Source organism: Schistocerca piceifrons, chromosome 8 (genome assembly GCF_021461385.2).
Source record: "Schistocerca piceifrons isolate TAMUIC-IGC-003096 chromosome 8, iqSchPice1.1, whole genome shotgun sequence".
Taxonomy (NCBI): domain Eukaryota; kingdom Metazoa; phylum Arthropoda; class Insecta; order Orthoptera; family Acrididae; genus Schistocerca; species Schistocerca piceifrons.
In genome coordinates, this window is record NC_060145.1 from 429,664,111 (window position 1) to 429,679,345 (window position 15,235).

The following is a 15,235-nucleotide window of genomic DNA, read 5'->3' on the forward strand; positions in this document are numbered from 1 at the left end:
TACTGTAATGGTGCAGATTTTAGCTTACGAGCATACTGAAATGGTAACGATGAGAAATCGGATGCCCCCAACGGGTGAGTGCAAAAATGAGCTACTCCTAGATGTCATATATGGGCTAATGAAAAGCATCGATTCACAGATGCTATCAACGGGGCCTGAAGGCGCCGTCACCATCGAATAGTGACGTTTACATTTTCCTTTATACTCATATTCCATTAATAATTACATGCGTATGAGACGCTAGGATATAGAGTGAATCAAAAAATACATAAACATACATTACATACTCGTAACAAGGACTGTCAGAGAAAGTACAGCTAATTCATAAAAAAAAAACAATTGCAGAGAAAGTGAAAACATGAAACTAAAACAAAACAGATACAATAAATACGTAGAAATAGTCATAGTAAAAGGATAAGCAGATGTTATTCAACAATATTTACAGTAACAAGCAGTTAAAATATGCTGTAAAATGGGGTAATTCAAAATAGTGGGGGAAGTTGAAACGATTGGTCAGGATTTTAGTTTTTTCGAGATCGGCAAGACTGGTATTTTGTTTATTTGGAGATTGTGCGTGGTAGATCGTTAATTTGTCATAGGTAAGTTGGTTTAAAATATTATGAAGTACAATGAATGTGCATCTAAGAAAAATAACGCTGTTGGAACTTCTTTCAAAAGGCTAATTCATATGGCTATAGTTTGTTATGCAACTGAGTGAAACAAAGGTAAAATATGCTTTCATTCATGGTTGAATAGATAATTCCAATAATATTTTATTATCAATGCATCTTCATTTTATACAATATATTTTTAAGAACATGTCCAATGTGGGGCAATTTGAGAAATGGTGAAGGAACAAAGAAACAAGGAATTAAAAACTTCATTGCATAAGTTTTAAACATTCATGGGAATGCATAACACTTAAATTTATGACGAAGTCAACAAATGGATATAACATACGTTTATTTCGATCTCAATAGGATTTCAGTGTGCGAATGTTGACGATATTGTTTGTAAGAAGGGGACGACACTGCTTCCCAGTTGAACTGCAGTGAACTTTTAGGAAAAAGTGATCTTCTTAATGTAACTGAATAATTTAGTTTTCAAGATGACAATACCTATGAACTGAAAAATATGATTTCATTTCGCTGTACCATCAATTTTCATTTATCTCTGTCGTCTCAGTTAATTTTAACATTTTATGTAATGGAACTACCTTAGTTTGTTAATTCTTTTACAGGTACATCACACGTATTATTATTTTGTCATTTGAAATAAACTTATTGTATAAGCACTCAATGTGATTTCATTTTAATTCACATAAAATATTTCCGCTACATCTTGTTTATTATTATTTTAGTATTACATGATAGCAAAACCTACAACAATATTTCACTGACATTTTAAAAACAACCCTTGTGTTGTATGTATCCCAGAATACTTTTAACATGACATTTGTTAGCAAAATACTTTCTGTTTCAAGTGACACCCTATCATGATGATATTTGAAACATGCACAAAAACGAACTTTTTTGGTGTAAAGTGGTTCCAAAAATTTTTTGGAGGAATTTCAACCTTATCAACTAAATGTCACCCGGACCACCTGTCTAGCCACAAGGTCTATTGCGCTGGTCCCTGAGCGGGAAGGTGTGCCGGTTCCTGGCATGAATCTGTCAGGTGGGTTAGTGTCAAGATCTGATGTACTAGCGAGCGGGTGGATGTTTTTTACTGCCATCGAGAATGTGGGCTGGTTCCTCTTATTCCGACTCAGTTACACTATGTCAGCGATTGCTGTGCAAACAGTCTCCACATATGTGTACACCATAATTACTATACCTGCAAACATATGGGGCTACACTCATCTAGTATGAGAAGTTCCCAGGGTCCACTGTGGGCCGAACTGCACAATAACCCTGGGTTCAGTGTGAGGCAGTGGTTGGGTGGGTGGACTGCTGTGGCCTGTTGTGGGGTTGTGAACCACCAAGGGCCATGGTGGGATGAACCCTCTCCATCGTTTCAAGGTCCCCTGTTCAATACAATACAATTGTCACATGAAAGTGAAGTGCAAGAAATTTCCATCTAATAAAAGCAATATAGGAACTACGAAAGTCTGAGCTCAGAAATCGTTTCAAATTATCCAATTTTACGGTATGCAAAAATAGTTTATGTCCATTAAGTAATTCATCTAATGAACAAAATGTTGTGTCAAGTGAGTACATCCTTATTTCATTTTCAAATGATCTACCGTTACTGCACAGATCTTTCATGTTATTTGACAGTGAATTAAGCACATTAACATTGAAATACTTTACACTTTTTCTGATGTCACAAGAGAGGTTGGCGTTCCCTCTTGTATTGTACCAATGGCACATTTCATTGGTTTTATAATACACACGACTGTGAATCATAAAATTCATAATCGGATAAACATATAGGGAATTGGTGATAAGTGAAGAGATTGTGGCAGGAGCATCTCTGCACATACTTCAGTTTTCTGCAGAAACAAATTTTATTTCATGAGGTTGAATTGTTCCATAAGATAATTTCAAAGCACGCAACAGACTGGAAGTAGTTCATAACAGCAGAATGATCAGTGACGACACACAATCAAGGATCAGTCAAGAGCACAAAAGAGCAGTATTTTTTAAAATATGAGATAGCATTGCAGTATCAGCAAATAATTCTAGCAACAGACTTCAACTACATACGTAATCCAAAAGACTAAACACTAAATTTCAATAAATCAGCGAAACTGTGACATATCGTCGAATGGTTGAGCTTGATAGATACCTACATGAAAGCCCAAGCATGGCATGCACACCCATGACAAATCACTTGGCGAGATGTCTGGATGGGGTTTATGTATCACTCCAACTTAAGACACAGTTACTACCATCCAAAGTTTAATCGACTGGCGTTTCACATCATACACTTAGATATGCGCGATTATTGGGATTAAATAACAAATTTAGCACGCAAGAGGCTTATGGAAGCTCAAAGTCATACTTTTCAATAATGAAGAATATTGCGAAATGTTTAAGAATGCAAAACCTCCGTGATACAAGAATTTGATAATGTGGTGGTTAGAATGCACCAAGCAAAGATATGGAAAATGTTGACAACTACTCAAGAGACAAAAGCATTTGCTATCAGGGAAACGCGATTTTTGTTTCCGTTGTTATGAGAGTTACACAACCTAGACACCACTGTAATACAAGGCTATGAAAAAAATAAAAGTTCAGCCTTGAAAAGGAAACAAATAGATGCCCATGAAATAAGGTTAGCACTAAGCTCTACAGAACAAGAGCTGAAGAAACTTCAGTATATCATAAGCAAAAGAAAAAGAGGACGCAGAAAAATAGTGGCACAAATAAAAGTACACAATGAAATTACTATTGCAAGACATAGTCAGAACAAGGAAAGAATACCTTGGGCGTTTTTGCATTTAAGGAGTGTAACTTCATGTATTTATAACTGTAAAAGGAGATTCGTGCAGATTATAGGGCAACTGTCATATCTTTTGAATGGTCATCTACACAGCTAAGTAAGGCGTCAGCCTCCCATTCATAACACTTAACTAGAATAGCAATTAGATATTTAGTCTTCTCTCTGCGCTTTTATAGTTAATTCTTAAGTTGGTAATACTAGAGTGGATAGGATATGTGCATGCAAACAACTGAATTAGCTTTTGGTCATTGTCAGCCATTTTCAGTCAGGTGTCTTGGGCTGTGGGGAGAAAATCTGGTGCACCTCAGGTGTTGCTTGTTTTGCCAATAGGCTCTACTGCTGATGTAATTTTCAGAGTACCCGATGCAAGTACCTGCTCCCACAGCAGACTGCATGGTGGCTGGTAAAACATTGTATCACTTGAGGCAGAGGGACAATGCAGATGCTGAATGGCTGGCATCGCCCATTAACCCTGTGTGTGGGCTGGTGGCATGTTCTTCAGCAGGGTCTGAACCAGCACACAGGAGGAGGTGTTTGTTAGTTATCTCTGGAGCTTTAATATTAGGCTCATTATGGAGTCCTTTAAGAAAATAGCATCCATGGTCAGGAAAAATCCCATATGTAATAAGTGTGTCTACCATGGGGCCTCACCCTGAGATGTGGGGCAGGTGCCGTCTGTGGCTATCGTGAGTACAGGGTGCAGTCATCTATAAATTGTAAATCACATTGGCATCAATTAAGTCTGTCACTTGGGTTCTGATGCCATGCTTAGTTCATACGGGCAGCTGGCAGAAGTGGTGAAAACTGCTGGCCTCACATGGGGATGCCAGCAGACTTCACAATTTGCAGCATAGTTCCCAGAATTGATGGGTTTGGAACCAAGTTTAGAATCTAAACCAAATGATCCATTGATTCTGTGATGGCTTAGGCTGCAGATTTCTGGACCTGTGTTATTGGGTAGAGAATTGTGGGACTCCCAGCTGTAATGTACAGACACAATATTAGAAGTAAAACCAACCAAGTTTTATGCTGCTTCCACATGAAGAGATTCACAAAAACACTGATTGAAATATAGAACAGCAAAAAGTTTCATAACTACATGTAGAGCACATGTATATACAGTCATGCAGGTGAGCACACAATAAGCAAGTAAACGTAAGTGATGCTGAAGACGCTGAGCACTTGGTTTATGTTGGGCTCCTGTGTGCATGACACAGCACTTGCTGCAATGTCTGTTCATATTATGAGGCAACCTCTGTAGGCCAGGTGTGAAGGCACTTGCATCATGTGCTGTTTGATTACACACTTCCCCTCAGGGAAAAGTGTTCCTGTGGAGATATCCATGTCTCTGTTGGTAGGAACGACTGCTGGAGTAGGTGTCGTTCTGTCACAGGAAAATATGGTGCGAAATGGCACAAGCGCAGACAAGCACGGTGCCCACTCTCCTACGAGAGCATAAGGGAGCACTAGCAATGATGGTGCTGTATCCATGTCCACATCGGGGCAGGCACTGGCGATGCAGGCAGCAGAACATATGGGGAAAGAGAGGTGTGGGGTGTCATTTGATAGGTGGTGCACTGTGGGCAGGCTGTTACAGCGCATGTGATCTCATTGTCAATACCCAGCCAAAATATGTGTCAGCAAGCCAAAAATTTTGTACTGAAAACATCCCAGTGGGCCAGGTGGAAAGGAGCATGATATTTTGCTGCAGTGCACATGAGATCACAACCCTGGGCACCGACTCTTCAGTAGCCAACAGTGACACACAATCAAGAGCTGAGAGGCAGTGGACAAGAGCATTACAATCATATAAAGCATCCGGTGCTCAGCCTGCTGGTTTATCTGGCCAGCTGTAGGGGACAAACTGAACAACTTGACATAGGATAGGACGATCGTGACAGCCACCAGACTCTGAAACTGGTGTTGGTAAAACCATTCATGGTGTTTTGGGCTTCAACATCCAAATGGAAACACAACAGTTCATTTTGATCATCTTGGCTGAATTGGGGCCAATCGGAAATCGAGAAAGAGCATCTGTATTACTTTGCTGGATTGTGTGTCGGAAATAAATCTCATAAATGTAGTGTGACAAAGACAGAGCCCAGTATTGTAAGCGACTGGCCGTCTTCTCTAGCAAAGATGCTGAAGGACTGAAAAGAGAAACCAGTGATGTATAATTAAGAATCAGATGAAACTTGGTACCATATAGGAAAACATGAAATTGTTGAAACACATACAGAATAGTAAGGACTTCTTTTTCTATCTCCAAGTAGTACTATTGCACGTGACTCAGTGTTTGGGAAGCATACACAATAGGGTATTCACCATTAATGTAAACCTACTCAGAATGGACCTGCACGAAAAAATGGGGTTTTATTTTGATGTCAGCCTTGAAGTCAGTAGCACACCTTAAACCATCTTGAAACAGGGAGGAACATTCCAAGCAGAGCGATTCCCACTATTAGTGTGAAACTTGATCTGATATGCGACAGTACCTACTGGTTACTGCTAAGTAGTTGCTCCTCTAAACAGCAGTTCATATGAGCAAAACAGTTGTGACCATGTCTGATATTCCTCATACTTTAGGCACTTGGGCTATGCACAGCTCTGTTTAAAAAGAACGCTTCAATAAAGTCACAAGGTCGAGACAGGCACATCTGCTTTCATGCCCTGGTTTACTGCAAATAATAACCTGTAACTGTGATCCTGCCGTCAAATAATCTATGCACAGGCCACAATTACAAATTAAAAACTTACACAGAAATGTAAAATGAGAGATAAATTATTAATTTAATAAAAAGGGTTATGTTCTAATGTCTGTAATCGATTTTGTCGACAGAGAATTTTGACGAATAATGTTTATTCAAGAAAGAACATCGCAAATTAATGGTAAATGGTCCTGTGGTATTCATTTTAACCCTTTATTTGGCAGTGTTGCTCTCAAGCAACATCAAATTTACGTTGGCCTCATGGGACAACAAACACTTCCCAGCGCCTTTTACTGGCATTGTTGCCTCCAGGCAACGTTCCTTTACACATTGCGAATGTCAGTTGTTGTAATAGTTCAAGGTTTTCTACACGAGATGGCAGTTTGTGCAGTGGTGTTACAGAGATCTCCTCATGTGAGCAACAGGGGTGTCTTATTTTGGTTCTGAAAGAGTGGATTTCAATAAATTGGCAGTAATCTTAGCAGATTTTCTTCAAGAAATACCCAGAGGTGAGTTTACAGCAGAAATATTTCAATCTAATAATGTTTTGAATTATGTAAACAGTATGAAACTTTTATGTTGCCTGTTAGCAACATTGCCCATAGTTGGGACATGTGCCATTAGTATATTACATATTCTTACAGCGTGACAGAGTAGACATTTTTATTTTCAGGGTTTTTTTAGCTATGGATTCCAGAATATTTTATGGAATTAAGAAAGCGAGAGGAATAGTAGTTCCACCACAAAACCCAGCTTCGTTTGATCTAAGCGAATCTGAAGACTCTGAACTCGAAGTTTTGGCAGACTGTAGTGATGATCCAGACTATATTCCAGATCGTCAATCTCAGTTCCATAACCTAGTTATACCAGAAACTGATTATGATCCAGGAAGTGAAATCTCAGAAGCTGAACATGTACAAGGACCTTCTGCAGTGGATCCTTCTAGTGCAAGTGTCAGTCAAGTGAAAAATAAAATTAAAAAAGCAGTCACTAACATGTGGGTAAAGGAAGATATAACTGCTAGGTCAGAAAGTCTCTCTCCTGTGTTTTCTGATGAAGGCAATACACCACTGGGTTATTTCAGAAGATTCTTTGATTCACAACTAGTTGACAAAATTGTGCAGGAAACGAACTTATACTCTGTGCAACGAACTACCACGTCACTAAACACCAATATAAATGAAATGGAACAATTTTTCGGTGTTCTAATATACATGGATCTTGTTTCTATGCCTTCGTACACTGACTATTGGTCTCAGTCAATGAATTGTGAAAAAATCACCAGCATTTTCAGTTTGAACCGCTTTCAGAAACTCCGCCAATACCTGCATTTTACGAACAATGAGAATGCTGTGAACTCTTCTGACAAACTTTTAAAATAAGACCTGTTCTTGAGTCAGTTGTAAAGAACTGCCATGGGCAGAAACAAGAGTCGGAATTTTCTATAGATGAGATGATGGTTCCATATAAAGGTACAAGAGCAGGTAATTTGCCCCAAAATATTCAAAACAAGCCACACAAACTGGGTTTTAAGATTTTTGTTTGTGCTGGTGTGTCTGGAGTTTCCAAAAATTCCATTGCAAGAAGAACTAGAAGGGAAAATGAAACAGTTCTATTACACAACAGGAATGCATAAATGTGTTTATAAATTAAATTATTCACATACAGGAAACCTTTTGCTCGAGGTTATTGGCAAACACTTTTTTTCTATAATATGTATAAATGTGGTCTACTGCTGTCAATGTTGCTTATAAGCAACATTTCATAATTTTCATAATTTTTGTCAAAAATTTCTAAAACTGACTGACTTGTATTTCTTTAAGCATAATAAATAAATATAAGCACTGAAAATATTTTTTTGTTTCTATTTTCACCATTTGCTAAATACAGGGTTAAGTGCAGAAAGGAACTACCTTTATCAAATGCAGTAAAGCTGTATTGAGAGCGTTATGAGAATGACAGCAAAATTCTGAAATGAAGTAGTAATAAAAGATACATGAGAACTAAGTCCTTTTTGTGGTCATAATATACAAGAGATTCACTGGCTCAAAATAGATCAGAGTTCAACAAGATGATTTACAAATTACCACACTGGAATTGAACACAATTCATTAAATTGCCAATACCAAACTCTTTTAAGTAACAACAAATTCAGATAACTTACAAAACTTAACAAATGGTTAAAAGAATGAGCTTTAAAAACAATAACAGCAGCTTGCCACCATAAAATCAAAGTACCTTTTACAATAGTGCTTTTAGAGTTTACCCAAGAGACAAAATCCAATAATAAGTTAACTTGGCAATACAACTTAAGATCATTTACAAAAACCTTTAAGAATGATAATGACACTTGGCACCATAAAATCGGAAAACATTAATAGCAGTAATAAACTTAAAAACATAATAATAATGGCAACTTGGCACCATAAAATAAGCGAAATTTCTTCTGCAAGAACAAATTACAATGGTGCTTTAAAAGATTTTACTCCACAGACCAAGATCCAATAATAAGTTAACTTGGCATTACAATTTAAAATCATTTATCTAAAAAACCTTGAGAAAGATAATGCCACTTGGCACCATAAAATCAAAGAAGTGCAATACACAACCAATAAATGTGATAACAACATAATAATTTGATACAACCAAAGGGCAAGGGCAACTCCCAACACAATCACAGACGAGCAAGCTCTCAACACTTCGGAGTCTTCCCACTAGAAACGGTCCCCAAAATAAACCACTGAGAGCTCCTTGACATGCCTCCCTCAACTGCCCACCACTTACGCACCTTGGGTATGTTCTGTAACACACAACAGATAATATCAACACAAGATAAAATTCAAAAATCAAATAATAATATAACATCCCGACAGCACATGATAACCACGGCGCCGTTAACTCGGGCGCTCTTAACAAGTGCCGGAAGCCAACACACCCAAATCTTAATAAACAATTCTCGCTTCTTAAAACAAAACAATAAAAGTCAAGTGCACATGAATAGTCAAACCACACTCTTAGAAGTGCCTTAAAGACTCCAAATGCGACTATTCCACCAAGTTAATAATAACACAGTGAGATAAAAATACAGAACATACCACTAAATGCTGTTACACAAACCAAATTGACGAGATCGTGTTGTTCAGGTCCCAGAAGACCACATATACCGGGCAGCAGTAATTCACTATGCATATACTGTCCAAAACCACCTTTCTTAGGCAGACTTTACCTAACACATCAAATGCCAAATATACCATACATGAACGCAACTCTGGGCAGGTAACAGGAACCACCTACGTGAATTCCTTCAAAAAGAAACAAACAGCACCACCAAAGGTAATGCTGAGCAGACTGGGTGGGCAACGACCCATTCAGTGGGATTACCAAAAGATCCTCCAGTTGAGCAAATAAATTAGTACCAACAAATATCGTAATGTGCCACACACACACACACACACACACACACACACACACACACACACACACACAGCAAAAACTTCCAACAACACCACCCCACCTTAGAATGAAGTTCAGAAACCGCTGCTGGAGCTTCCAGCGGAAAATCTGACAAGCCAACCGAGCCCACACCTTAACCTGGCAGACAACTCCAAAATTCAGCAACTAGTTGCCTCTGGGCCAGAGTATCACAGGACCCCACCGGACCTCCACATCAGACAGGCAGGCAGAACAAGTACGCCGACTCCAATTAATCACCACTGCATGGCCAGCACAGCAGCGAGTCGCCTCCGCCACAGCACTCTGCTCTTATTGCGAGGCACAACAACCTTAGCGCTAGTCACCAGCAGGTCAGGCAGAGCCAATTTCACAGTCCGTGCAATACCCGGAAACCGACTACCATCTTGCTTTCTGCCGGACACTGCAAACACATGCCAGCGACATAATATCAAATCACCACCGGAGCGCCACCCACACCAGAACAGCGAACTATAATCGATTATAGTGCACGCTCTAAACAAGACCACAGGATAGCGGCTCGCGTCATATCACACACATGATACAAAGAATAGTAGCTCACACTCTGTCTATTCTCAGTTCATTAAATCAAGCAGAAATAGAGCCCTACTCTGGAGCATTTTCAGACCTGTAGAAATATAAAGCCCTTTGAGAAACTAAAGTGTGGTAGCAGCCATTCACCACCCAGAATCTATCAGCCTGATGATTTGACGAAGCAGGTCTGCCTTCTTCAAGAACTCAACATAAAGTGTCTAGAATCGCTTGCTTGAGCACTTCATTCAGAAAATCAGAGTCTCCACTTGCTCCAGCAGCGTTCTACCTCTGTCCAACTCTCATAGGCTAAATGTCATCCCCACCATACATACGTTGTTCTCAAGATCTACAGACATGACGTGACTCACTTGGCCGCTTTCCTGCCCTAAACTAATATGTTATAACAATATTTTAATAAAAGAAATGTTATAAAAATTTGGTTACGTTCAGAGCATTTATAATAAATATAAATAATTGTTTTTCACATATAAATAAGCCAACATTTTTTTGCAGTTGCATCCATGTTGAATGACAACGAATTGTCTTTAAATATAATTTAAACAATTTTCTAGGACTACTTGTCAGAAGTGTCTTTTGGCATTCTTTTACAAAGATGGTGTCTGATTACTTTTAAATGAGTACAGTTTTTTAATAGCATTTGCAATCAACATTTAAATAAAGCTAATGGCAAAATATCGAACTAGTCATTAAATAAAGGCATCAAAATGAAAAAACAGAAAAATCATATTTGGAACTCACAAAACAAAGGAAGACAACACAAAAAATAATAAGGAGAGTTAAACGTCAGTACCAAAAAGATATACTTCTAATGATAGAAACAAATAGTGAAAAAACAAACTCAAGAGACTATTACAAAATATTTGGCAGACAATTACAAAGATATGATCCTCCAACATTAATGTTAAAAGATAAAGATAATAACCTAGCCCATAGCAATAGTAAAAATACAGAAATTCTAGCAGAAACATTTAACAAGTTACTAAATTGTGAAGATCCCCCAGAACTTCTTCAGATAAACACAGAAACCCCAATTAAAACACCAGCAGAAAATATAAATCCACCTACAATTAATGAGGTCTACAGAGCTTTGAAAGAACTCAAAAACTACAAAGCAAGTGGAGAAGATCAAACGTTTGCTGAACTTTGGAAATATGCAGCAGAACCAGTAAAGATAGCATTACACCAATGCATAGTAAAAATCTGGAATGAAGAGAAATTACCAGAAAATTGGACTACTGCTATAATACATCCATTACATAAGAAAGGAGAAAAATCAAATCCAGACAACTATAGAGGAATTTCCCTTTTGGACTGCACGTATAAGATCATGTCAAGAATACTATACAACCGCTGTAAAGATCAACTAGAACTGGAACTGGGAGAATATCAAGGAGGATTTAGATCCTGGAGAAGCTGCCCAGAACAGATAATCACCTTGAAGTTAGTTATGGATGTCTACAAAAGAAGGCAAAAACAACTAGTCATAACCTTTGTAGATTTCAAAAAGGCATATGATTGCATCCATAGATCTTCAATGATGAAAATATTAAGGAATTTTGGACTTCATCCTAAATTAATAAAAATGATACAGTTAACCTTAACAAACACCAAATCCAAAGTAAAATTTAGAGGAGAAATATCTGAACCATTTACAATTAAAACAGGGTTGAGACAGGGAGATTGTTTATCACCATTGCTATTCAATTGTGCTCTTGAATATGTAATGAGAGAATGGTACAAGGAAAATCCTATGAATATTAAAATTAGAACTAAGAAAGATAAAATAAACCTAAATTGCTTGGGATTTGCTGATGACCTAGCATTACTAGCTAATAATATTCAGGAAGCCACGAAACAAATAACAAGCTTACAAAATATAGCACAAAAATTAGGACTCCAGATATCATTTGAAAAGACTGAAATAATGGTAATGGATCCACTTGTAATAGATCACATCACAGTGAACAATAGGGAAATTAAAATAGTGAAACAATTTAAATACCTGGGTGAAATTATAACACATAAATTGGACGAGAAACCTGCATGGCGAGCAAGAACTAATAAAATGATAAAAGCTCAGAAACTAACATGGTCTACGTACAATAAAAAATGTCTATCAATTAAAACAAAATTAAAACATTACAAGACGGTGGTTCAACCAGAGGTTACATACGGAAGTGAAACTCTTTTTAAAGTCACCCAGAAAAACAGAATTGACAAAATTTTAAAAGTAGAGAGAAGAATTGCTAGAACATGCATAAATAAGAAATATCAAAAAGCTGGGCAATGGCGGATAGTTCCAAATGAAGTGGTATACAGAGAACTGGAGCCTATCACTGATACTATACGAAAGAAAAGGATCTCTTTTTGTGGTCACATTCTGAGGACACCAGAAACCAGATTATCAAGGAAAATTATTGAGAAACTCTGGAATTTGAAACAACAAGGAGGATGGCTTAAGGAAATAAGAGAGGATATGGAAGAACTGGAAATAACTCTGGATGATTTGCAGAACAAAACGCCAAATTTAAAGAAGTTTAGGGACACAGAAATAAGATTTAAACCAAAAATTGACAAAAGACATACAATGAAAAGGGTATTTACAGATAAGGAACGACGAAAAGCATCGGAACGAATGAAGAGATACTGGGCCACTCGGAAGGGTAAAATACCAAAGAAGAGGACCAGAAATGATTGACTGAAGTGGTCCAATGAGGCCGTAAAAGCAGAAGAAGAAGAAAGGCACAAGTATGACAAAATATGAGGTATTCATGCTGCATTCATCTGTTGTGTAAATGTGGACAATACGATGTTCTGACAAACATTTACATAATGAAAAAGATTTATAAGACATCGTAAATCCATAAATAAAATAGATGCAGATACATAGCTTCCAGGAATGATAACTATAATGCACTGCTACCAATTGAAATAACGTTCCTTGAAAACTGCATGAGGCCAATAAAAGCTGTTAATTCAGAGGGTTATTTTGGAATTGTTTATTCGCTGTGAGAACTAACTTCTGCAGCTCTAAAAATATTGAGGTATTTTTGTGTCATTGGATGCATCTCATTTCCATGAAATCGCAAATGTATTTAGATTTCCATTAATATTTGATGTGAGTTATTTCGAATCTCAAAGAGCTGTAACTTTGCCATCTTGTGTTTGAGACTCCACTATTTCCTGGAGCATTTTCTGTACAAAGACAATGCTGTAGAAATTCCCAGTGCTGGGATTTACCCATTTCTGCCAATGCACTCATTGTCTCTACACCTCACTGGGCAGAAACTTTCAACTACCTGGCCTGGCCACAGCGCTCTCTAAGCCCTGGGCCCACTACCTTCAAATTCACCTTACCTCATAGCAAATTTAGGCGACTGATTAGCTCAACTGGATATGTGTAAAGTTACAGATGCCAGATGCACTTCATCAGAAATAGAGAAGTGAAAAATTCTGAAGGCGTCTACCCAAATAAGTTTTCGGAATTGTCATCACCCACTACTAGAAAGGTCAAAGGTCAAACAGCTGCTTTGTACACTACAGAAGAAGAAAACTGTCTCAATATGGGTGTTCGTTGTTTGTCATAACTTACCAACCAACGAGATACAGGGGAGAACGCCAGTCATCCAAAATCCACATAGGTTTCAGAACTTAACAAAGTCACTGCTGCATCAGTGTCCATTTGTAGTTTTAACATCTGCTCCATCACATGTATTTCAGTGTAGAGTTTTTTTGTGCATACCATCACTTGCAAAGCGCTGTTCACATCCATCATGTTCATGTTTTGTACAGGAGATTGAGAGTTCCACAAAGAAGCAATACGTCCCTTTCTTTTATGATGGTTGCCATGTTGCACAGTGCTTTGGACTTACAGCCTGCTCATGTTGAACAATAAGGGCATTTTTGGTGAGGAGTATGTGACTGCTGTTGTGATGGCTAATGCTAGTACTAAGGCAAAGAGAGAATCAGGACAATTCGTTACTGCAGGTTGCCTACATTCAGGGGAAGTATACATTCATGGGCAAATCTGTTGCCCTCTTTTCATTGACAGGTGCTAAACCTACTGCTCTACTAACAGGATTATGAACCCCTGGGGATAATCTATCCTTTTGATTGACAGGTCCTCAACCTATTGTTACCCCACCCATCCTCCTCCCCCTCCTCCTGACTCCCATGCTCCCTCTCCTCCTCCCTCTCCGCAACCCCTATTTTTCTGGGAACTAAGTCGATCAGTTAATTAAATCCCCCATCTGGGAAACCCGCAGCCCTCATCCTTCCTTCCCCCACCCAAAAATTGGCGGAAAAGGACTAGACGATCGGCCATTTGGGAGGAAATGGAATGCACTTAATGGAATAATGTTGAAAACAATTTAGACAATGTGTGTAATATTGCTTATTTAAACAAGTTATGGGATATGAGGCCATGTATGGAACATTATGTATTTAAAGAATTTGTCAGGACATCGATTGCAGTCTGCGGGATATTTAAACAATTGCGGCGTTTTTTTCATTCCCATCCCGTAAGGAAACATATAATTATACTGTTACAGATCGCTTAAATATACCTAAAAAACTTCTCGCATTACGCCGCTCATGCAGGCGCCTCGGCTGTGCACCCCAGGGCCCAAGTTGGCTGTCGAGCTGTGCCACAATGGCCAGAGCCTGAGGAAAAGCGGCGCGCTCAGGCTTATGTGCCAGAGCCTCAGAACCATCAGTGTCCATGCTGGCTGCTACAAGTAACAGTGAGCTAAGCCCTCCACGAACAAAAACACACTTCCTGTCGGCATCCACCGCCATCTCAAGTTTATCTGTATGCATGAACCAACCTGCCGAATACTGGCACATGTGAGAGACACTTTCCTTCCAAAGCAAATGCCTGACTGGGACTCAATTCAGAAATACTGCTGTAGTTAACAAACAATTAATTCTCAGTCACATGATTGTGATGTAGGTGAGATAAGGCAGACACAGTAGCTATTTCACACACACAAATTGACTATGTTACCGACATGAATTTATGCTGTCTAGGTTATGAGTTCCCGACCACTACAGAT